Source organism: Grus americana, chromosome 5, assembly GCF_028858705.1.
Source record: "Grus americana isolate bGruAme1 chromosome 5, bGruAme1.mat, whole genome shotgun sequence".
NCBI classification, from domain to species: Eukaryota; Metazoa; Chordata; class Aves; order Gruiformes; family Gruidae; genus Grus; species Grus americana.
Window position 1 is genome coordinate 51,721,865 of NC_072856.1, and position 22,177 is coordinate 51,744,041.

General features: G+C 47.1%; 1 protein-coding gene across 5 annotated transcripts in view; it reads right to left on the minus strand.

Annotated features, from left to right (window-relative positions):
* The window catches only part of FOXN3 (forkhead box N3), a 211,729-nt gene extending 193,528 nt beyond the window's left edge, over positions 1–18,201 (minus strand). For 4 of the 5 annotated variants that reach the window (XM_054825850.1, XM_054825848.1, XM_054825846.1 and 1 more), the window contains exon 1: positions 18,084–18,201. The gene's annotated coding sequence lies outside the window, so the exon portion shown is untranslated. Of the gene's footprint in view, positions 1–17,403; positions 17,616–18,083 lie in introns of those variants that run through there. The other variant, XM_054825841.1, reaches the window with a different exon arrangement.
* Between the last annotated feature and the right edge of the window lie 3,976 nt (positions 18,202–22,177).

Consider the following 22,177-nt stretch of genomic DNA (forward strand, 5'->3'; position numbering starts at 1 on the left):
ATCTGGATTTTGCTCCAGGTGTGGCACAGACTACTAGGTGATATCCAGCCACCTGGAGGATCACGGTCCCCATCTGCTGAATAAAGGCAATTGCCTTGCGGGATTTCAGAAATCCTATAGACATCAGGATAAAAAGCAACTTCCTAGTATTTTTCTTTTCCTATTGGTAATTATGTAATGTTCTTCTCACCACATCAAAAACCCCAAAGCCCCCATGCTACAGCTTTGTTAACGGACCATGTTTAAAACCTGAGGAATCTGTTAAGTTTAAAGACACACAGCAAAAACATCAGGTGTAAACAGAAAGCACATTGTGTCAGTAGATACACTATGTCAACAGATACACACCAGCTGAGGAACTGATATAAGCATATGTTTAAATCTCAGAAGAGAGAGACCTAGACCAAAACAGAACTGGAGGAGAAGCTGTTCCCTCTCTGAAATGGCACTGTGTAGGAAGAAAAAGCTTTTTGCTGTGTTAAAACATCTCAACATTCTTCCTTCTTGTTTTTCTTATACTTTCAAAACAAGACTTCCACACAGAACAGTGCGAGCAGAACTTAATGTATTAAAACATAAACAGTTTTCACCTCAGGAGCGGCCACAGATCAATATGTGTACAGTGGCACGGAGCTTGCAAAACTTGCTCAGACAAACTCCCGACTACGGGTACCAGCAGTTTGCCAGAGAAAGGCTATTGAAGCCTTTTATAGCAATTCAAGCTACAAAAGGACGCCCGTCTATACACAATCATCACAGCCTGGCATATCAAAGCACTCCACAAGTCTTGGTACTCAGCATCGTTATTTTTTAACAATTATTGTGCTGATGAGTAACCCTTGGGCAGTGTCCAAGAATAAGGGGAATTTCTGCCATGGGATGCCTGGAGAGTTCCTCCTCTGCAAAACGAGGCAATAAAATCAGCGTGTGAATGTGCACTGAAATAACTCAACCCACCTCCATCCCAACCGTGCCCAAAGAGGTCACAGGGTGAAAAAGCAGCCTGGCTAGTTGAGACCTATCTGTGCACAGCCTCTCAGGTATCTTGGGCTACGTGGTGCACTACGCAGGAAATCTAAAAGTGGGCAGCAGGTACCTGAGCGGCGGCTGACTTTCACTGAACTGGCCATCCAAGCACAGGAAAAGGGGTTGATTCTGAAAGCACGTGTAGCGGATGAACCAATTCTGAGCCCTAGCTTTGGTGCAGCCACTGGTGAAATTTGAGGGCATCTGTCTACACAGTTGTAAATGCTACTAACTAGATACTAACTTGGCACTAACCTGGAACTAAAAAAAAAAAATAAAAATCTTATCATGGTCTATGCTGACAACTAAACCACTGTTTGGCCCTGGATTAATGAATATAATACCTGACAAGAGCAATTGGAGATTAACGGCCTGTAACTGCTTGGCTACCTTGCACTCTATAGGGTCAAGTACCTAAAAGTTCCCAGAGAAATAGTTTGTCTCAACCCAGTGCTAGTACTACAAGAACCCAATGAACTTGGAGATGGGAAGGCAAGGCTCTCAGAACCACTTTCTGTCACTAAGGTTTAGTGGTGGCCGATTCTCGTGAGGAAGGGTCCCCATGCAGAGGGACTTTAGCTCCCCCACAGCACATTGCGGAGGGATGTCCCGGCTGGGGCACGTCGCACGTGCCACCCTGCAGGACTGTGACTGAGGCAGGAGCTTCATGGCAGCAAAGGCAGCAGATGTGAGAGCGGGTCACACTGCCTCCGGCCAGGGCTGGGATGGAGGCAGATCGAGACAGACAACCGCAGGCAGCCCCCTGACCCCATCTGTTCTTTGCTTGGCACATCTTCATACAGGAGAGAAATACAGGCTAAAATTTTCTCTTGGTCACTGCATTTAATTGCAAAAAATTCACCACTCTTATAATTTGCAGAAATATGCCTTTTGCTCTGCTTGCCAAATCTGGGGTGTTTCCTGGGGGCTCGGGACCCGACTCCTGAGCAGTGGCCAGGCTTGCTGGAGCACCTGCGCTTACCTCCAAATAACTGATGCACTCAGGTTATACACCTGAAACACTGCAACCCAAAGCAGTACTCCTCAAATATGGATCCCTACACACATGCCCATACATAGTTCCCAGCTCTGCCTGAATTAGGGTTAGCTGATTATTCAGCTGCCTTATCTTCGGGGAAAAAGAAACAACAGATAATCTGGAGATTAAACTGGAACCACTCTTCCTGAGAAATTGCTTTCTGGAATGCATAGTGAAGAAAAAAAAAAAAATGTATGTAACTTATATAGCTCCCAGGGGAAAAATGAATATCCCAGTTGCCCTTAACAGAGTCCAGTGAAAGTGCTGAGTAAATTTGTAAGCACACGATGCTGAGCCTCCTTCGAACCCCTTTGGATGAACCTTTTCCCTATGTCTTTCAGGTAGCAGAAATTACATTTGTGAGACTGCTGTTCGTATGACAATTCTGGGTGCAAACAGGAGTATACTGCTAAAACAAAAGGTTATATTATCCTACGCTGCATCTTCAAACAACAGAATAGTTTGAACTAATTTACAAAACCTCTCAACCCCTCTGGTTCCTCAGTTTCTCAACTGTAAGTGTGGAAGGAAGGGCCAGAAGGAGGGGAGAGGGAAGGACGACCCTGTGGTGGCTTGCAGGGCTGGCACCGTGATACACACACCACAGACCAGGAGTTGCTCTGATACAATGGGAGCAGGAGCCACAGCAGCCAGGACAACCTTCCGCACTCAGCACATGCTTGAGAAGCGTGTTTTGGCCACAGAGGTCATACAGCTTTCAGAGATGCTCCCAGCACTCAAGGAAGGAATGCTCAGCAGTTCACTGAACCTTCTCAAGATCCCAGGCTTCCCATAGGGCCAGCGGCAGCCACAACCCTCCTGCAGTGGCTCAAGTCCCCACCAGCATCAGATCCTCCCTTCCTCACTAGCTCCAGCAGCATCACTTAAAGAGGATCTGAAGGAGCTCCAGACATACTTGTGTTGTAGGTATTGGGCCCTAAAACATTGCTATGGAGCAAATATATGGTAGAGCACATCAAAGGAAGAAACAGGTGGTAAAAAGTGACCGCCTATAAATGCACCTTATGACAATTTTTTACCTTGCAGTTTCCTCAGCCAACAGTGTTTTAATAAAATATAGTCAAGACAGCCAGCTTCAGCCTGCCTCTGAGAGCAGTGGGCCTCTGGCCATGAGTGGGCATGGGTTAAATGGGGGTTTCTGTTCCCAACACCACCCCCTCTCCCCCTTCCAAATCCTGACCTGACTTCACAAACCTCCCCACTGCAGCAAGCTCTTTGGGGCAGAAACTCTTTCATCCGTGTGCCTGCAGGATGTGCACTGGAGCCAGCCCCCAAGCCTCGTAGTGCTTCAATACCATCAATGCTACAGCAAGGTCCACCACGGCTGTTCAACTCTCAAGTGCAAAATCAGCTCTGTCTAGCCAAAGAAGAGGAAAAGGAGACCAAAACAAAACCCTGGGTGCATTAGTCACTGTTAACTGTTCCTTCCAGAAACATAATATTGAGGGGATTTCACGTATTTCCTGGCAGGGAAATTTCATGGTGGCTTTTAAAAATGGATGATTAGTAAGATATAAATCCCCATAGCTAAGATCAGCAAGAAATCCTTTCAAACACACATATATACACATTAAAACCTGAGTATTTTACCTTTCCCCAAAAAAGCAATTGCTGCTGTCAAGTACACCCTTCTATTAACAGCCACGTGCTCTTTTTAAGAATAGCTAATCAGAAAAACATACAGAGGTATTTAATCAGGTTGGTGGGGTTTTTTCTCTAATGACCTAATGTTTTGGTTTGCAACTGCTGCCAACTCATGCTGGGTGGAAATTTAGTACTGTCAGCATTTAATTATTATTTTAACACAGATTTCTCTACTTTCCTACAGCGAAGAAATAGCTAGAAAAAAATGCAGCAATGAGGAGTTTTTTAAGGCATTAGACACCATGCTCATTATATTTAGCCACATTGGAAATTACCATTTAAGGACACACAGAAACTCGCTCTGCCATCCCCTGTCAGGGCAGATGCTCCCCAGTTTGCACCTCCACAGCTGGCTGGAGAACAGCATCCGAGGGACAGCTGGGAAGGACCGCAAACACCTTGCCCTGGAAGCTGCCAGGCTGTGACATGGCTCATCAAAATATGCGCCAAAGAACTGAAACGCAGAGCACCTGGTTTGTGTTGTACCTTGGGCCATAAACAACAAATCAGGCTAGTTCTTTTTGTCAGCTTAAAACCTGTTTTCCTAATTTTTCCTCTCGCTGTCTGAAACAAACTCAATTCTGCAACCTGTAACAGGCTACAGGGAAAATATGTGTGTTGATCTGCTGCAGACTGCAAGGCAGGTTTATTTGATTCACACAGTGGGGAAAAAACAAAAAACAAAAAAACCCCAGGTTGTATGATTTCAGAAGAAATCCAGAGCTGTGCTGCTCACTGTAAACTCCCAGCACTGTGCAAGCGTTGCACTTCGTGGTGCTCTGGAGCCAGGACAGGTGCATGGCGAGGGCTCTCTCCATGCTCCTGGCCAGTATGGTGAGAGCCTGCTTGCTGCTTTCTCCAAAAAAGCAAGATCTAGACTTCAGCCCTCACAAAAACCAGTGGAGAAATGGGACTGCAGCAAAGCAGGGCTCGTGACAGCATGTGTTAAATGGCGCAAAGCAGGAAGGGCTGTGACGACGCACGTGGATAACTTTATCTTCCAGAGCGGATAGAGTAGTCAGCCACAGACTTATTAAAACGAGTATTAGTCTGTGATAGCAATCTAAGATAACACTAAGAGGTTTGTCACCCAAGGAAAAAAAAAGATGCTATTGCTGGACCTGTGTCCACGGAAACCACATTTAACCTTAACAGAAGATCCCACTATGTAGGTGACTCCCTACTTGAGAAACACAAGCACCCTGTTTGGTATACGCTGACCTTTGCATACAGTCACACTTACTTTTAAGAGAGAAACATGTATTTATAAACAGACAAGAACGGAGGTTAGGAACAGCAAGGTGACAAATTTTATTTCTCTGATGGCAAGGTAGGGCTCTCTTGCCAGTTGGCAGGAATGAAGCATTGCTCTCCTCTACCTGAAAAAAGAGGTTGTGGATGTGGCATTTAATATCCAGATGGTCACTATAAAGGAACTTACCTGTGATAAATAAAGAGGCAGCTATTTCATCTGCTTAATATTAACTCTTCTCACAGTGCGCTTTACGAGTCACATTCCTGGAGCAAAGGGCGCATGTTTAAGAAGCAACATACAATTCCAGTTTTGCAGAATAAAAGAGAGGGAAATAGCTTTGGTCACTGGGAGTATTTGAATGTCACTTTGTTAGGCTGTGCATTGCATTTGACAGAGCTAGCAAAGGAAATGAAAAGTGATAACTGATAGTGCCGTGATTAGATCAGCCACCTTGGGAAAGGTGCTGAAGCAGAGATATTTCACTAAAATAAGGAGAATCCTGGGAATAGATTTCTGGCAAGTGATCGCAAAGGAGATATGGCCAGAATTAGAAATGGATTTTGCAGGCAGATAAAACGTAATAGATAGAAAGCAGCTCAAAATGATATATCATGAGGGCCTATAGAGTGACTATAAAGTTTGTTCGCAGTTATTTAACATATAGAGATCCTATAAAGACTTAACTTCAAAATACACTTGCTGTGTTATTAACTTTAATGTGCAGAAATAAAACAATGTTGCATTAAAGCTCTCTAGTAAAAAAGGAAGCTCTCTTCTCCCCAGCTATCCACCTCTGATTTCAGTGGAGTTGCATCACTTTATACCACAAGATAGAAGTGGAACAGGAATCTCTTCATGGGCTTCTAAGATACGTGAAAATGTACGTTTCACTTTTTTATCTTACAGGAAGTTGCTTTAAAAATGAAGGATAGCTATTGGCAGTGGTAATCAACGCATTGTAATAAACTCATTACATGTATTTCTGTAATCTAACCATGTTTCCTTCTTCTGCAGTTCACAGATGAAGCAGTTCTTTAGGCTGCTACTTAGACATTTTAGGGGAAGAGGGTTAGTTTTACCGGCTTCAATCATCCTGCTGTCCACGTCTGTCTGTCTCCTCCTTAAAAGGTTTAGCCAATTAAATTTAAAGACAACTAGCTTCTTGCAGTTCTGTAAAGTGCCCAAGAGAGAGACCTGATGAGTACGCTAACTCAGGGAAAAGCTGCTACCTGGGCTCAGTCATTAGACATCAGAGTTTACCAACACAAGACAAATGTGTTGACAACACATCTTCACTCGCTCCCGTAGTCACAAGACACTGAGATCAGTCTATGGACTTGAGGGTCTGCAAGTCAGAAAAGGCCAATACACTGCACCCAGGGGGCTGAGTTTGGCCTTCTGCTCCTCGCTTCACTGGCTGGTAAAGTGTCGAATTTTGCGCAAACAAGTAATGGATTGCGTGTTCTTCATAACAAGATATAGATTTCACAGTTACAGCAATATAAATCTATGTTGCAGCATATCTGTATATAAAGAGGTCTTCTCATCTGCTGGCTCCAAAGAGCCGTATGTGCATCACTCACACTGCCAGAGTGGGAATACTCACATAAATCTCCTTTGGTATCAATGGAGAACGCACTTGAAAGAGCAAGTACGTCTGAGGAAGAACCGAGTATTAACCTTTTTACCTACCACTGGAATACAAATTAATAATGACCATTATCACCATCACGATATCAATGATGGCAATGGAACATCAAACCTGCATCCATAAAATCAGATGCAACGGGCACTGTGTCCCATGGGAGCTCCCCATGAATGCGCAAAGATGGACTTTAAACATCAACCACCTATGTGACCAAATACCAAGCTACTTGCTCAGGCAAAATCTTCATTGATATCAGCTAAGACAATCAAAGTTGATAGATTTTGGCATGAAAAGGGACAAGCTTCAATTTTTGCTAGCATTCATGCCCACGTTGGCACCAGAAGGAATGACTGGCTAGATTTTCCAAAGTGCCATGCTGCTTGCTTCAACACTTGTAGAAGTCAAGGCGCTTCCTCACCTACGGATGTTGCTCCCAGGCTGAACCTCTTGTCCTTTTTTGTTTGGAAACAAAAGTTTAATTCCCATCACTAGTACCTGGAAGCCTCCATCAAAACAAAGCTCTCCTTTTGAAATAAAACAAGCTCTTCCCAACAGCCCATGAGCTGAATCCTGCTGCCTGACTTTGTCATCATTGTTTTGAATGAGCAAGAGGTGGGAGGGCAGTTTCTGTCTACATTAATCAATATTCAGGTGGTTTCCTGACCATTCATTCATGTGCTGAAAGTGGTTTTGACAGTAAGAAATCCGCTGAACGTAAGCAGGCCAGTAGCAGCTGCTCAAGAAATGCCATTAATACTGTGCATACCCTCCAAATTTCCCCAATGTCCATATGTTATTAGCAGGTGACAGGAACTCAAATAAAGCGTGTGAAATATGAAGGCAGGATCAATAATTATATTAGTGTAGAGACTTCTATACTGGAGTAATTTTTGTTCCAAATACTTTATTTAGGCTGTAGGTTTTTGGGGTGAAAAAGAAAATCTTTTTTCCACACTATGTCTATGATAGAGCAGGATGCTTGGGACCCCTGCTGCTCTGCGGTCCCAGCTCTTAGCCCCACACAATTAGCAGTAGCTAATAGTAGTAAGCAAGACTGAACACAAACTGAGAATTAAAATTATGAGAAAAAAAAATCCTGCTCCAGATTTCAAAGCAATTTCCGAACTGCCCACGTCACACCATGAACAGGCACCCTCACCTCAGCAGCAAGCACTTTGCACAAAAAAGCAAGAAGGAAGCAGAATAGTTCGAATAAACCGAGCGCAGCCCACATGGGGAGTGGACAGGGTCCACCAGCTTGGGACATAACCCTCTCAGGGAGGGAGGGCAAGTGGGCAAGACCGATACCATTCTTATCATTGGCATAGCAAAGGCTGTTTCATGCAGCTCCTTGGCAAAAGATAACACAACTTTTCTGATAAAAAAACCCTTTGCTACTAGCATTGTGAAATTATCCCCTCAATAAGGGGCTCGAGGGCTATATACCTGTGCCTGGCCCTTTCCTCATTGGTTCCTTCAACACCTGACGGTGCAGACACAACCGAGTAGGCAGTCAGATCCTATAGCCACAGTCTTTAATCACCATGGCTGATTTCTGAGGGTGCGTGGCCTCGACGTCGGCCCATGGGGAACCAGAGCAAGGCTGTCGCCTGAGCTCACGCTGGCCCTCGTGTCCTGGCGGCTGTGTGGGACCTGGAGCAGGCGCAAGCCCCTCAGCTCCGCAACCCCGACAGCCATTGCCAGAGGTAACTACTGCTTTCTGGAGATAACCCGCCTGAGTGACCTGTGGTGAAAGGCTTCACAGCCCGTTACTGTGCCTCTGAGCCCGCCACATCTTTCCTTGCTTCCCCCAGGAGTGGTCTCTCAGCTATTGTAGCTTCAAGATGCTCAGCTTTTTTTCCCCTCAGACTGCTGCAGTGGCAGCAACACATGCTTTCGATACAACTAGGAAAGAAAGAAAGAATTCCACTTGGAAAGCCAAAATGTCTTCTGTTTCTAAAGACACTGACTTTCTAAACCAGGCCAGCTGCCTCTGAGGTGCTGGACGGGGAGATCACCAGTCATGAATGAGGAACTGGAATGTCCCCACCCATCAGAAATGGCAGCCTGGCTTACAAAAAAACAAAAGGATTTTTAAAACACACTTTACTCTTCACTTTTGATGTTTTGGGGTTTTTTAAAAATTTTTTTCTTGTCTTGGTACAATTAAGCCGGTCTCACCTCTAGTCAGGCCGTTTCCAGTTGTTGCAGCACGCCCCAGGACTGTAAACAGGTTGCAGTTGCTCCAGTAATGAGACCTGCTGGTGAACAAGGGTGACCATCCTAACACACATGCCTCATTTCTATGTTTTACCTCATTTTTCCCACATTTTACCTCATTTTTCCCAGTATGTGTTTTCTTCCTCCTTGCACAATTGACTCCATGGCGAAATACATCCAGAGTGAGATCTCCCACTCGGTCACAAAACAAACTGACGTTGCAATGCTTTCCTCAAACCTTCTTCTTCACACCTCAGCCCTGCTCCTGCCAGACGTCAGTGGTTCAACACCACCCCGCTCCCCCACACAGGGCCTAATAACTGGCGTATGGCAACCACAGCTACAATGCCAGTATATTTAATTAAAACCCTGTGACTTCCTGGTACTTGTTTGAATTTCCTGAGCAATAACCTGACCGCAACACCTCCCCCGGGACCCTGACAGCAGCGGGCACATCGCCCAGCTGGAGGTCCCCAGGGTGAACCAGGGCTGACATGGCCACTTCACCCATGGTGAGGAAAAAGCGAGGCGCAGAGCTCTGCAGAGCAGCCATAGCAGCACCACACAGTGCGGCGTGAATTAGGGATGCTGCCGTAGCCATCCCCAGGACATTAAGGTCTGCTGCACCATTACATGAGACTACTTTGCAACAACAGAAGACAAGGGGAAAAAAAAATTAGACATACCAGTTAAGATGTAGTTTATTTATAGCTCAGCTTTTCAAAGTTTACTAATTGTAGTAGAGATTATTCACAGCTCATGTCTCTAAAGAAGTCAATGTCATTCCCTTTCTCTTCTCAACCCTAAATAATATTTGATAATTTTTTTCTATTCCTCTTTCCAGACTGAAGGACTTTTGTCCTGCCTTGGCTTTGTGAGACACTGTCTTCTGGCCCTCCTCATCCTGGTCCAGCAATTGCTCTGCACCTCCACGTCCTCCCCCCAGCTCCTGCTGCAGCTTTGGTCTTGGTCTCTTTTCCCCCCCACTCCTCACCCTGTGCGTGATCTTATTCACTCACACACCAATCGCTACCATGCCAATGAGAAATGCACTTTCCATTGCCAACTCTCCTCTCCAGCCAAGCCCATCTCTCAGCCTGCCTTGCTGACATCTCTTGGCTGGGCATCTCATCGTCAAATCAAACTCGATATAGCTGCAATGGACCTTTTGATCCTTCCTCACTTGCCCAGCCTCTCTATCACTTCTGAACAAACTTCCACCCTCCCTGTTGCTCAGGCCTATAACCTCTTCCAGTATCCCCATCCTTCACATCTTCACTCTTCTTGTAATACCACTGGACAGATCATCAGCTGGTGTAAATCAGTGTAATTCCACTAACTCCAATGGCATTATACCAATTTACAAGAGATGAGTTTCTGTCTTGGTGCTTCTAAAAGAAAATATATTCTATTTGACAAGTAAAAACCCTCAGCCAGGTCCCTCAACATCTCCTGTATTTATTACCATGAACTCTTGTCCTCTGGCCTCCCAGCAGCTACGCTCTTTTCAATACATATAACCTCCTGAAATTCTTACCTGGCCCTTAGTTCTTTGCTGCTCACAACCCAGAAGTTTCCTTTCCACTCTCAAGCCTCCTCTACCTACCCACTGTACACCCCTCAGCCATGCTTGGCTTCTTATGCCTTCTGAGTACACCTGGCGTACAGTGTGCTAACAGTATTTAATTAGCAGTAACAACTCATGCACTAACTCAGAGCTTTATGTTATGCTAAAAAAAAAAAAAAAAAAAGGAAAGTAGAGTCACCATGGAAGTTCAACACCCAATTTCAGATTAGGACACAAATAAAAAGCCCCTGTTTAACACAACATGAGCACATTCCTGCAAACTTAGCACTTAATCACCAAGATTACATGAAGTGTTACCTGTTACTTGTGCTATCCCAATACCAAGGACTGTGCTATCCCAGGGAAGGCACCTCAAAGTTTCACAACCATTTTAATACCAGTATAAATCTCTGGTTAAACCAAGCGTGCCGTAGTGTAAAATGATGCAAACGATAATACCACAATAGCACCCTGTGTCTTCATGCTCTCTAGACCACACCATTAAGTCTTGTAACGGCTGGAGGCTTGGTGCTTCCTGACTCCAACCTAACCATCCCTGATATCTTTGTATAAATGTTTCCATTTTGAAAAAAAAACCCCCAACAAAAGCTTGCATGTTTTTTTCAGTTTACTATCTATTGGAAAAAGAGAAAAGCTCTTTCCAAGAGGCAGAACAGCACCTGCGTTTAGGGTTTTCTACACCTGGAGGGATGTGAGAGTATGGGGGCAAGATCAGGCCCTTAATGAGAGTACTAAGGAGTTCACCATATGCATAATGCCAGAATTATAAAATGTTAATGAAGTGAAAGTATATTAGTGAATTATTAAAATTTTGCTCCTCTCTACAAAGCACAGAGTGAGAAAAACTTAGTGAAGATAACGATAAAAATAGGATCAAAACATTTGGATCCCATCTCCACCTCCAACAAAAAAGCTTTACAAAATCTGGTGTTAAAATTAACATATTAATTGGGTAGCTTCTACAAATGATCTACTGTAAAACCCAGATCAAAACAAGTTGGAGTTGGGGGTAAAATAAGATTTAATCCAGTTAAATATGGATGGGTCAGACCTTCAGTTTCCTCCCATCTCTAATAACCTCTCATAACCCCTCTAATGCCTCTTCTCCATTCCACAGTAAGCCCGGCCAGCAATTAAACTGTACACGAGAAGATCTTACTGAGGGGAGTAACCCCGAGCGCAGCTCTGCACGGATGGGTCAGGCTGGGGAGTTTGCATCTGCTTGCTGTGCCGGAAGCCAACTTTATCCAGGGAAAAAGTTGGCCTCTCTACAAAGCCCGAGAGAAAAAACAAAAAGCAGCTCTGTACCGGGGAGCCGCAGAGCTGCCAGGAGTTGGAGCAGGGAGCCTGGCGAGCCCGAGACAGGAGGCAGGGTCACAGGAGACGCGAGGCTGCTGCTCGGCTCAGCGGGGCGGGCACAGGTCTTGCAAAGAACTACGCTAAAAAGAGCAACGGCTTTGCCGTACAGTATTAAGAAGCAATTTCCAATCAAGCTGCCACTCTGTGAAATGCTTTCCAGAAGCTAGCTTGGATTGCCTTGTACATAAAGCCCCGTCTGTTAGGAAGTCTGGTGTATTTTGCTTGCAAGAAAAGTAAGTATGCCTGGATGTCGTGAGTGGGCTGTATCAGTAAATAGGTGGCAGGTAAGCGCTTTGCAATTAGGCTCCCACCAGGGAACCTCAGACAGCCTGAGCAAGCGGAGTTCACAGACAGGGTCCCACCACAACCTGGCACGTGGGAGGTGGGCAAAAGGAGAAGCTGGTGTGGGCCAGAACCATCCTGGTCCTTAAATAATACCTATTTACATTTGGTTTTAACCTATTTTCAGTAAAAGGTAAAAACATCCAGGACTGGAAACTTTATTATATTGGCTAGCATTGATGTAAATTCCTGCTAATGTTGGAAAAAACTACAGTATCAAACAGCTAGGCAGATCTTTCCATGCAGTGGCACCTACCAACCCTGACCACAGCCCTCCATCTGTCTGTCCTGCAGCCAGTGCTGACAGAGAAAGGCCATCTTCAACCATCTCCAGCAAACAGACCCTTAGACTACAGACAGAGAAATAAAAGGAAAGAACGACAAACTATTGCCCAGCATAATAGGCAGATGTGTCACCTCCAGCAGACTTAGCCTGTCCAATTCCTGCAGACATTACGGAATAGATGAGTTTCAGAAGGAGTTTTGAAAGAGCGTAACGTGTTACTTCTGTTCCTCCCCAACAGAAGTGGGGAAAAACTGACTGCCAGCAAGCAAGGGCCACCAGCGCCTGGGCTAACACGAGAGTGGTCGTACACGACTTGAACCACCTGGAAGTCACGTGTCCAGCCATGGCTAGTTGTAGCCATTCCCCAGATCCCTCTCACCAGCCACCCCCAGAACAGGGCTATCCCACCGCTTTGCACGCATTCCCAAGGGGGACAGCTGGGGCGCAGGGTGCCTCACTCCTTCGTGGGCTATGCAGGCAGCCAAGGTGCAAACCTTAGGCTAGACAGCCAGACCAAGTGTAAGTCCCAAGACTGGTAAAGGCCCCTAAAGTGTTACAGTGAAGTTAAGGAGGGTTTGAGTTGTCCTGATGCTTAGCAACTGAACTTCGGGCACCTTAAATGGAGTAGGATTTCCAAAGCCTAGGAGAGTTGCTTCCCAAAAACTGCCTTGCCTTCCACTGCTTCAAGCTGGTTTCCCAGAATCAGCTGATCGCTTCTGAAAAAACACAGTCATAATTTTTACATTTAAATGAAATGCTGTTTTGTTGGAGTTTTTTTTTTTTTTCTCTCCATTATTCTTGTTACAGTTTTACTTTGGCTTGCCCATGAGAGCAGGTAACAAGCCAAATGTGGTTTCATTAGAAATATTTCAAAATTGTGGCCAAAGTTATGCTGCACTGTGTTATGTCTGAAGTCACAAACCGGCAAATTCCAGCATCAGCCAGGACAGTCCCATTCCAGCCCAGCTTAGGCTTCTGGACAGCCCTGGCAGCCTCTTCTGCCAGGAATGGCCCTTAACACCAAGACATGTCCTATGCCAAAAATCACTACTTGAAGCTGTTCAGCATGCCAGGCAGCTTCTTACAAGTTTATGTAACTTTTCCACATTTCCTCCTCAAAACCCTCTGTGAAAGTTCAATTCAACGCCATAAATACTCCATTGTGAGCCAACATCTGAGAAATAATGTTTATTTCCCTGAACTTCCCTGCTTACTAGAACACAATGACCTAAATCCAAGCCCTTGCCTTTGGTCTGGACCTTTGTCCAAAGCTGTGTCTAATCTTACAAGCCTCCAACCTGGCATCCCAGCCACGCCAGGCTGGACGGGGACCAGTAAACGACTGGCATTTTCTGGAACCACTGCTTACATTCTCACCCCCGACCCTACATCCCAAATACATACACACTGCATTGGCGCATTAGCACGAGCACACTCGGGAAAGGCAGAGACATTTTCAAAGTTTTAATCTGTTAGCAATTGCTAATTAAGGGCCAATTAATTTGACTCCCAGCTCTGCTCCTAATTTGCCTTACAACTTTGGGCAGTCCATGTGAAATGCTACATTTCGGCTTCCTATGCTCATATTGCCGTGGATATTAAAAAATGAATTTCTGTAAAGTGATTTATGATCCATGATGAAAGGCAGTTCAGAAGTGTAAGGACTATTAGTAAAATAACTGGTGCATTTTTTGATCTTTCATTCTAAGGGGGGAAGAAAAAAAAAAAACCCTGAGTATCCACATTGAATATTCAAATCATTAATGAGGCTCAAAAGGTATAAATCGCAAATTGCATCGTTTGGAAAACGTGGCCCAGAGAGGTTGATAGGTGGATTTTTTTTTTTTATAACAGCAAGAAATGGCAGGACAACACAAACATTTAACTTCTTGCATTTCCCTTGGGAATGACTGACATCATAAAACTTTTACAAAATAAAACCATTAGAGATAAATAGAGCAGCACATACAGGAGGACGATGAAGGGTAAATCTAGAAACTACCGAATCCAGCTCATTTCCTTCGCTGTGTAAAAACAAGTAACTGACACACTTCCTGCCGGCGAACCTTCCTGCAGATAAGGGTGCTCCCAACAACAGGAAATTCGCTTCTAGAAGCAAGCACACTTTCGCTACCAAGCCAAACTTTCTCCATTTGAATTCCACAGCAATTAAAAGCAGCATCTGCCTAATCAGACGTGAGCTGGATTAAGCACGCAACTGCCCGACTCCCTCGGCCTTGCCCCACCGGCCGCCGCCTGCCCGCTGACAGCAGAAGGGGGGTCCCAGCTCCTGCACCCCGGTGCCATCCCAGCCCCGCAGCCAACAGAGACTCCTGGAGCAGAAGCAGGTGCTGGTCCCTCTGGCTTTACCATTCCTCTAGGCTGCTCTGCCCACAGCCAGATTTTAAAGCTGGGCCTTGGGTTTTTTGGATGGCAAGATCCAAAGGTGTGGGTGGAGAGGGTGCTGAGCACCTTTGCCTCAGCACCCAGCAGGATTTAGCTCCTGATCCATAAGATCTGCTCACCAGCCTCTGGTTTTCTTAGGAAATAATAATGCAAGAAGCAAAATATGCAAGCAAAGAGTCACAGAGGTCGAACTGGTAATTTAAGGTTTCAAAGTGATGATTTATACAGTGAATGAAGCACTCAAGTGCTTTTTCTCAGCTTGGTCACTGTTGTTGTGGTTTAACCTGGCAGGCAGCTAAAACAACCACACAGCCATTCGCTCACTCCCCCACCGCAGTGGGATGGTGGGAAAGAATCAGAAAGAAAAAAAAAAAGTTAAAACTCATGGGTTGAGATAAAGACAGATTAATATGATAGAAAAGGACAATAATAGAATATACAAAACAAGTGATGCACAGCACAATTGCTCACCACCCGTAGACCACTGATGCCCAGCTAGTTCCTGAGCTGCGGTCTAAACCCCTGGCCAGCTTCCCCCAAGTATATACTAGGCATAATGTCATATGGTATGGAATATCCCTTTGGCGAGTTGGGGTCAGCTGTCCTGGCCGTGTCCCTTCCCAGCTTCTCATGCACCTTCTGCGGAAGGCATCCTCCTCGCTGGCGGGGCAGTATGAGAAGCTGAAAAGTCCTTGACTTAGTGTAAATATTGCCTAGCAACAACCAAAACATCAGTGTGTTATCACCATTATTCTCATCCTAAATCCAAAACACAGCACTATACCCACTACTAGGAAGAAAATTAACTCTATCCCAGCCAAAACTAGGACAACTGCAAAATGAAGATTAAAGGAAGAAGCAAAATTAAATGTTTCAGAAAAAACGCGGTGAATACTCAAAGACATCTATCACAGACATCTGAAATCAACAGCTGCTGCCCAAGAAAATAAGCAAAAACATTAAAAGCTTTCTTGTGAGTTTGCTGTGAAATACTTATCTCCTACTCCAAAAGCAAAATAGCTCTCTCCTTTCACACACAATAAACTTCCAATAGTCCAGCAAAGTAAAACTTCAATTTACCACAATAATAGTCTGATTTTCTCATGCTGCATTCATCAATAATGAAGTAGGTTTTATTCTCGTATCTCTGCTTTTGTCCTCAAATAGCATGCTATAACCAAATGGTGATTTATTTTATTAAAAGCGACTGTACAGGGTTTCCCATAGCCATTTGCCTCCTTTTTTTTTTTTTTGCAGGTGAGGCAGAGTTGTGAAATGGCCTCAATATTCAAGTCCAAATCATTACATTTTAATATAACTTTTTAACGAGGAGGAACAGCAGGAGATCTAATCAACCCCAGTTTTCTCTCCTAGATCCATAGACTCCTACTAAAAGAAACATGGCCTGGTCATTTGATTTTTTTTTTTTTTTTAAAAAGTCACCCCTCGCTTTTTTTTTTTTTTTTTAAAACCTCCTTGGTCCTTCTGCTTCGGGCCTTTCCTCCCCACACCAGCTGCCTCTCCCCGGCTGGGGCAGGATGCCCCTCACGGGGAGGGCAGCCCAGTGGGCGCGGGGCAGGGGGGCTGCATCCCAAACTCCTCCTTGGGTGGAATGTGCGGGACAACGTCCAGAGAGGAAAGGGGACGCAGCGGCGCAGGGTTTTATTGTAAAATGACCTTGATTTGACAGGCATGTTCTCAGATTTCAACAGATGCTGTGGGAAAGGCAACAGCAGCCAAGGCGGTCTGCAAGCATTTCTGATGATATGCAGACTTTTTTTTTTTTTTAAAATAACTGGGGGGGCGGGGGGGTGTAGTCTTCTCAGTTTCCATGACAACAGTGTCTCCACTTGTCTGTTATTAGATACCATCCACTTCCTGTGTCTAAATTTTTAAACCAATCAGAAAAGTGTTTATAGATTTTACAGCTCCTGGGACAGTCCCTCTCCTCCAAGAGAGCTACTTTAATGACACGTAACGCTTAGGCAGCCAGGGCTGCAAGGCCTTATATTTTCGGCTGCAAAGTGATCACAGTTTATGTTGTCTACCGGCTGATACGTGGGCTATGCCGGAGAAAACTGGGGGTTTGTTGCCCGATTTACCATGCCCACAACAGACATTACCGCGTTGGGTTTTTAAAAACCACACAAACTCATTTTCATTGTTGGCTCATTTTTGTTTCTGATTCATCCCATGAAACAGCACGAGCCCTCCCTGTGTGAAAAACGATCGCCTAAGAGACGCCGTTATCCCACCGGAGTAACGGTCTGCTCTGACGTAAATGGCTCCACAGTAAAACATCGCCTGCTGCAATTAAAGTTTCAGAAAACTGGGTTGAAAGAGCAGTCGTACTGTAGCCGTGCAAACAGATTTACAGAGATGTATCTTTGATGTTAAATAATAACTGACCGCAGGGTAGTCAGCAGGTTCATAAGGCAATCCTCCTCCAGGGTGCAGGGACACGTGCATGTATTGTGAAGAAATTAATTCACGGTAAGTCCAGATAAGTTAAGAGTCAGCACTGAAGAACAGCAAGCAAAGGGGAGCTGATGTGAAAATAGGAAAATACCTTTTCCTGGCGGCTCCGACAGAGCAGCCCTACCAGAGGATGCCCTTCAGGCGCGCGTGCAGACAGACGGAGCCCCTGAAGTACCGAGCGGCTTCTTCCCGGGCACGGATCGAAAAGCCGCCGGCAGGCACGAACAAAAGGGAGACCGCGGGCTGGCTGCCCGCCGCCGCCTGCGCCGCTGCCCCGCCAGCACCCGCCGGGCCCCGGCCGGGGCTGCAGCCGCCGCGTCCCTCCCGCCCAGCCCGGCCCGCCGCGGCCACGTCCGGGCGCCCCCGCGGAGCCGGCGCTGTGGGGGCACAGCCCGCCCGGGATGCGGCCCGGCGGCCGCCCCGCACGCGTCCCCTGCTTGCCTCGGGGCGCCCTGCCCCGCTGCCTGCCGCCGGGCTGCCGCCTCCACGCCGCGCTCCGCGTCCCCAGCGCGGCTGGGCTGCGCGCCCGGCGGGGGTCGGCGGCAGGACGGGGGCGGCCGGCGCGGGGCAGCCCCGACTAACTCCCCGCCGCGGCCCCCGGGGCGGCGCCGCTGCCAGCCCGCGGCTGCCAGCGGCCCCAAAAGTTTGGCCGGGGCTTCCTGCCCCGGGGAGGGACGGGGCGCGGCGGCTGCCGCGGGGGCTGCCCGGCACCCACCCACCCGCGCACACGCTCCCAATGACGCCGCGAAACGCCACCGCCGCGGCCGTTACCTCCTCGCCGCGGCCCTCGGCTCCCGCCGCCGCCGCGGGGGTGGGTGCTCCCCGCGGCCGGCCCCGCTCCGCGCCCCGCGGCGGGAGGCAGCCGCAGCCCGCGCCGCCGCCTGCCGCCCCCCCCGCCCCCGGCGGCGGCGCCGCGCCCCGCCGGGCCCTAGCGCCGCCCGCCCGCCCCGCCCCGCCCCGCCGGGCCGCCCCCCGGAGCTGGCGGAGCGTGCCCGGGCAAGGTCTCCCCGAAGGAAACTTCGGGAGCGGTGGGAGCGCTGGGGGAAGAAAGCCGACCGGGGGCGGGCGGGGGGTGCTGCTCCCCGGGAGGTGTTTTCCTGCGGGTGCATGGGGACGCAGCTGTCCTGGGGCCGGGGGAAGGCGGCGGACGGCCGGTCGCACGCTTTCTTTTCCTTTCCCCGCAGGGTAAACCCCGGTCGGGCCCGCTGTCCCACAGGCGCCCCCGCCCTGCCCGGCCCTCCCGTCATCCCGCCAGCCAGGAGGGACACGACCCCCGGGTGAATGCCTGCGTGCCTTTGGCTGCCTGCCTTGGCCATCGCGCTGCAACTGCGAGCGACCTCCGTGTCACTGGAGCCGGACCAACACACGTTGAAAACTGAGACATGCAGAACTAAAACTGTTATTTTTGTTATCATCTTACCAGCCGGGAGCTCCAGCCGAGGCCTGGCACCTCGTTCTACTGTATTCTTTACAGCTGAAACCAGAGAAAGAAAACTCCCCCATGCCAGGAGAGCTTGCAGTACCAAGGGTGCACCCTGCCTCCTCCTCCTCACTCCTCCCCTTGCAACCCTCATCCCAACCTCCTCCTGCTGCCTCTCCTGCCTTGCTCCCACGAAAGCAGGGGAGAGGGAGCTTTGGACTCAACTGGGACCCGTCTGGGAGGGCAAAGGCTGGCAGGGTCTCAAAGGGAGCTGGTGTCATCAGCGCTGCCACACGCCCGGGGAACTGTCAAGCCTGTAAAGGGCATTTAATTACTCATTGTAAATTTACATTTCTCCACCAACCCTATATAGAGTGACAACTCAAGCTATGTGCGATGGCTGTAGTGATTATAGGCAAAGCCTAGCTTTATCCCTTTAGATTTATTTTGCCATAATGTGGGAATGACCGGTTCGGGATGGGATGAGATTTTTTCCCCCCAAAATGACTGGTTCAGGATGGGATGAGATTTTTTCCATCCTTTCCGAGATACCGAGTGTGGACAGAGGGCAAAAAGAGAGCTGTGTCTTGCCAGCCCTTCTTCCTGCCTGCCCAAACTCCGCTACTCCACTCTACAGGGCTCCCAACCCCAGACCCAACGCGCTTTGATGTGGGAGTGACACAAAGAAACCCAGATTCTGCACCAGCATATTGCAGCCTTCGTAGGTCAACAACATACAAAAAGTAGCAACTCTGAATTTTGATGATAAGATTTGGAAAAAAAAAAACCAAAAAGGAATGTTTTTCTGTATCTATACAGCTTTACTGGCAGAAGGGGATGGAAACATCATTCTTCTGCCCTTTTTTCTTGCTGTCTCAGGATGGATTTTGAAAAGCCAGCATAGGTTGAAGTAGCAGCTTGGTCCTTTCATTCGTAAAAATTGCTGGCATGAAACTTCTCCCTGCCCCCACCTTGGTCCTGGCTATATCCCTGGGCACTGCTCGTCTGTGCAGATGGCCATAACCTCCTGTTGATTCCCTGATGCTCACATCTTCAATGGATGGACAGGCTCAGTTTATTCCAAAGTGAATATAAAACCCTGGGGTTTCCTGAGCAAAGTTACAGTTTTCCTTTTATAGGTGGTTTTGGTGATATAGAGACAGGGGCATTCCCATCCCACAGGATTCCTGCGTAAGACACACAGGTCCCTCGTTCAGTTTGGTCGAAAGTTTTCTACTGACCGCTCTGCAATGTGCCTAAGACTGCGGCAGGAGAGATCAGCCCTGCTTGCTGGATGCCTTACGGTGCCCCTACAGCAAAGCACTGACAAAAAATCAGAAGGTGTGCAATAAACCCAACCCCAGGATCCTTTTCCAGGCTTGTTTCCTCATTCAGATGGGTAGCCGTTGGTGTGGCGGCCACTGGAGATGCTCTTGAAGTAGAAACACCTAATTTAATTTTAATGAAAACACTCCAAGAGTAGCTGAGCATTTGGGTTCAGCTTATTGATGTTGCTAGATCTGGGGACATCGGGCACCATGTTAATAACAAGACATCTATTAATTGTTTTTTATAATATAAATATCTGTTTGCAACATCACCGCATAAGGAAAACCCATAGGTGCCAAAAGGAGTCTCCACAAAGGGCAAAATCCTGGCCCCATTGAAGGAATCCCCAAATCACATAATCATCGTAGACACTATGGGTGCCAATTACCCTTTGCTACTCCACATCAACGTTGTAAAGAAGGCATTTTTTCCTGTGCTTACCCATTAACTCTAAGCCAGGTAATTTTCCTAATGAAATCAGTAGTGATGTTTCTTTGTCCTTTGATCAGGTCATCTGAATTACTCTGTGACTGTGTCTATGCTAACCACAGCAGTTTTAAACCTCAGCTGAAGTTCCTGCAAAATTTAGCCACAAGTACGTGTGTTTCCCTTCTTCTGTTGTTTGCTCCCAGTGATGCAAGCTTCATTAGTCTTTCATTTCTTCCTTCTTCCTCCCACTCATGTATTTGAGGCTTTCTTACATGCTTTGTAGCTCTACTTCCCACCTCTTCCTCATTTAGATCCTTCCTAAAGACAGGAGTATTTTAGAAGACCCACATTTGCAAGGGAAAAATATTAATAGTGGAAACTTTCTCAGAGATGCATTTTTCCTATGTCTCCAAGTGCATCTTGTCTCTCTGTATCAATCTTAGCAACGTTAACTCTCCCATGTAGAGGGCTGCTTTGTTATCTGTATCTGCTGGATGAAATAAATGGAGATGAAATTCTTACCTCTCTCCAAACAGGGGAGAATTTATGATTTATGCTGTAGAATGTTTTCCCATGTCCATGTTAGTCCATTTTGTCTAATTTTCCTTCAAGTTTTTTCATTAAGCCTTGTTTTCTTGGTGAGTCTGTAAATCCAGCTGGCAGCTCCTGGGTTATTTCTGGCCTCTTGGCCCGAGTTTTCAGCCCCCAGAGTAGCCCCAGGGCACAGGTGACTCTTCTCCTACCTCAAGAAAAAAAGTCCCTGCCGCCTCCTCCCTGCTGCGGGCACAACCCGGTGCTTGCTCCAGGGACAGACAGATGAGAGGCTCTTTGCCGCAGGGATCCATCCCTCTTGGGAATGGCTCCAGCCCCACGGGGGGTGGGGGGAGGCAGCTCAAAAGGAGCTTGTCTGCACCTACAGAGTATCTGTAGGTCCTGCTGTAAAACCCCTTGTGTCTCTTCGAGGACTTGCTGTAATGTTGTGTGGTTATTTGCCAAGGAGCAGAGTTAGGAGGTGTTGCAGGGAACGTGCACAGTGCTCCCGTGCGTGCCCTGCTCCACAGCTCTGTTGTGTTACGTTGTTACCCATTCCCTTTCTTCACTTCCAAAATTGTTTATGGAGACTGGGATGGCTGGGGAGCTCCCAGGTTAGGTATTGTGGTTAATGGGGGCCACGTGAAAACGAACATACCTGTGGTAGGACATTGGTCACCATGCAACTGTTCACTCGTCATTTCCAAAAAGGCATTTTATAGCTGTGCTGTTTACCCTTTTTGTTTCTTGAACGTGTTTGGTTTCTTCGCTTGAACACAAAGATAAAAATGCCAGTGCTTTAAGCCAGACCAAGTGTTTTCAAGGGCAGGAAGATATCAGTGACTTTTTTCCACTTAGTAATTTGCCATTTGTATCTGACAGTGCAAAACCAGAAGGCAAATAAAAAAATATTCATCTTACTTTTCAGCTATACCTAATATACCTAGTGCCTCAGATTTTTGTGTGCCTGACTCAAGCTATACTTACGATTTTCACAGGAAGAGTACTCACCTATGCAGTTCCAGGTCAACTTACTGTTGCCTCTCAGATGCAGAGGGCATACGGCCCAGAGCCTGCACCGAAACGCTCCTGTTCCCAGTGCTGTACACCCAACCACTCCACCACATAAGGCTGAGCCCCAGACAAAGTAGTGAAA